The sequence below is a fragment of the Camelus dromedarius genome, chromosome 26 (genome assembly GCF_036321535.1).
Source record: "Camelus dromedarius isolate mCamDro1 chromosome 26, mCamDro1.pat, whole genome shotgun sequence".
Lineage (NCBI taxonomy): Eukaryota > Metazoa > Chordata > Mammalia > Artiodactyla > Camelidae > Camelus > Camelus dromedarius.
The window spans coordinates 7,250,186-7,252,904 of record NC_087461.1 but is presented as its reverse complement, the minus strand read 5'-3'; the positions used below and the strand labels follow the sequence as shown (position 1 = coordinate 7,252,904).

General features: G+C 56.4%; 1 pseudogene; it reads left to right on the top strand.

Annotated features, from left to right (window-relative positions):
- Positions 1-671: 671 nt before the first annotated feature.
- LOC105093584 (dual specificity calcium/calmodulin-dependent 3',5'-cyclic nucleotide phosphodiesterase 1B-like) lies at positions 672-2,337 on the top strand (annotated as a pseudogene).
- The last annotated feature ends 382 nt before the right edge of the window (positions 2,338-2,719 follow it).

The following is a 2,719-nucleotide window of genomic DNA, read 5'->3' as shown; positions in this document are numbered from 1 at the left end:
TCTGACTTTCAGCCACTGCTTGGGCGGGGGCTTCCCTCCCTGATGAGCGGGTCTCTGAGTAAGGGGCCCCGGATCCCTAGTTTCAGCAAGCCCCTCCCCTGCAGTTTCTAGTTCTCTTTCATGCTTCCATCCTGTCAGGTGGGTTAAAGCTCATTTTGAAGAATGGCCCCAGAAGACGACCCTGGGAGGGAGCTGACTCTGCCTTAGCCCCGCGCAGGGGCTCTTGCAGGGCCTCGTCCCCATCGCTGCAGCCTTCCTCTCCAGGACAGGTCCAGGATGTTTCCCTGTCCTGGCACCCTTAAGCCTCCCGCTGACCCTTTCCTTCTCCCCAGAGAGGAGCCCCAGCTCCTCAGAGCAAGGGGCTGGCCTGTGCTATTTACGTCCTTTCTGGGATTCTTCTGAGAACAGATTCTTGGTTTCAGTCTGATTCAGATGTGAAACTTTTCCCTCAGCCTATCACCCAGTTGCCGGGGGATGGGTCTCTGCCTCATCCACTTCTTCCCCTAGCCAGGCTCCTCCTGTTCCCCTCCTCAAAATTCTCCTGCCAGTCACTCAGTTTTGCTGAGACCTGGAGGAGGAAGTCAGGGGCTTAAGAGGGAGCCCTTCTCCTCCGGGGCCTGGGGCCCCGGGGGCAGCACTTTGATACTTTAAAGTAGGAAGCTTTAATTCCCATGGCCAGCCCTGTTCCTGGGCAGAGGAGTCACCTCCACGGCCCCATCCTCAGGCTGCGCTGCATGGTGAAGCAGTTGGAGAATGGGGAGGTGAACATTGAGGAGCTGACGAAAAACCTGGAGTACACAGCTTCCCTGCTGGAGGCCGTCTATATAGATGAGACACAGCAAATCTTGGACACAGAGGATGAGCTGCAGGAGCTGCGGTCAGATGTGGTGCCTTCGGAGGTGCAGGACTGGCTGGCACCTTCACCCAGCAGACTCAGGCCAAGGGCCGCTGAGCGGAGGAGAAGCCCAAGTTCCGGAGCATCATGCATATGGTGCAGGCTGGGACTTCGTGGAACGGATGTTCCGGAAAATGTACACCTCTGTGGGCCCCACCTACTCCACTGCGGTCCTCAACTGTCTTAAGAACCTGGACCTCTGGTGCTTTGATGTCTTTTCCTTGAACCGGGCAGCAGATGACCATGCCCTGAGGACCATTGTTTTTGAGCTGCTGACTCAGCACACCCTCATCAGCCACTTTAAGATTCACACTGTGTTTTTGATGACTTTCCTGGATGCCTTGGAGACAGTACAAGAATCCTTACCACAACCAGATCCACGCAGCTGATGTTACCTAGATGGTCCATTGCTCTTGCTCAGCACAGGGATGGTGCACTGCCTGTCAGAGACTGAGGTCCTGGCCATCGTGTTTGCTGCAGCCATCCATGACTATGAGCACACAGGCACTACCAACAGCTTCCACATCCAGACCAAGTCAGAATGTGCCATCCTGTACAATGATCGCTCAGTGCTGGAGAATCACATCAGCTCCGTTTTCTGGATGATGCAGGATGATGAGATGAACATTTTCACCAACCTCACCAAGGATGAGTTTGTAGAATTGCGGGCCCTGGTCTTCGAGATGGTGTTGGCCACAGACATGTCCTGCCATTTCCAGCAAGTGAAGACCATGAAGATGGCCTTGCAGCAGCTGGAGAGGATTGACAAGCCCAAGGCCCTGTCCCTGCTGCTCCACGCCACTGACATCAGCCACCCAACCAAGCAGTGGGTGGTTCACAGCCTCTGGAACAAGGCCCTCATGGAGGAATTCTTCTGCCAGGGTGACAAGGAGGCGGAGCTGGGCCTGCCTTTTTCTCCGCTCTGTGATTGAACCTCCACGCTCGTGGTGCAGTCCCAGATTGGGCACACATCGTGTACCCCCTGCCCTGCAGGTTTCATCGACTTCATCGTGGAGCCCACGTTCTCTGTGCTGATGGATGTGGCTGAGAAGAGTGTCCAGCCCATGGGGGATGAGGACTCCAAGTCTAAAAGCTAGTCCAGTTTCCAGTGGCGTCAGCCTTCTCTGGATGTGGAAGTGGGAGACCCCAACCCTGACATGGTCAGCTTCCACTCCATCTGGACCAAATACATTCAGGAGAACAAGCAGAAATGGAAGGAACGGGCAGCAAGCAGCATCACTAACCAAATGTCCATTGATGAGCTGTCCCCCTGTGAGGAAGAGGCCCTGGCCTCCCCTGTCGAAGATGAACACAACCGGAACTGGAATCTGGACTAGCCTGGGGCTGGCCCAGGTCCTCACCGAGTCCAGAGTGTTCAACGTCATCAGCACCATCCATCGGGACCGGCCACCCCACCTGCTCCAAGGAGCACGGCGATCACAGAACAGATAGCCCACCCGAAGGACAAATGGCAGACACTGTGGGGTTGGGGGAAGGGCCCCTCCCCACCCGACACCCACTGGGGCATGCTTTAATCTCCCATCAGCAAGACTGGGGAACTTCAGGCTCCCAGTGGTCACTGTGTCCATCCCCCCACCTCTGGGCTCTCCCCGTGGCCAGATGACTGGCTGGACAAGAGCTTCCTGGAGGCTTCCCAGGGCCTGGGGGGGCGGGTCAGAAATGCCAGCCCCCTGGGCCCTCCCCTATCCTTTTTGCCTCCAAGTTTCTAAGCAATACATTTTGGGGGTTTCCTCAGCCCCCTACCCTGGATCTTAGCTGGCAGGTCTGGGTCCCCCTTTTCCTCCCCTTGGAGGGCTGGAATAG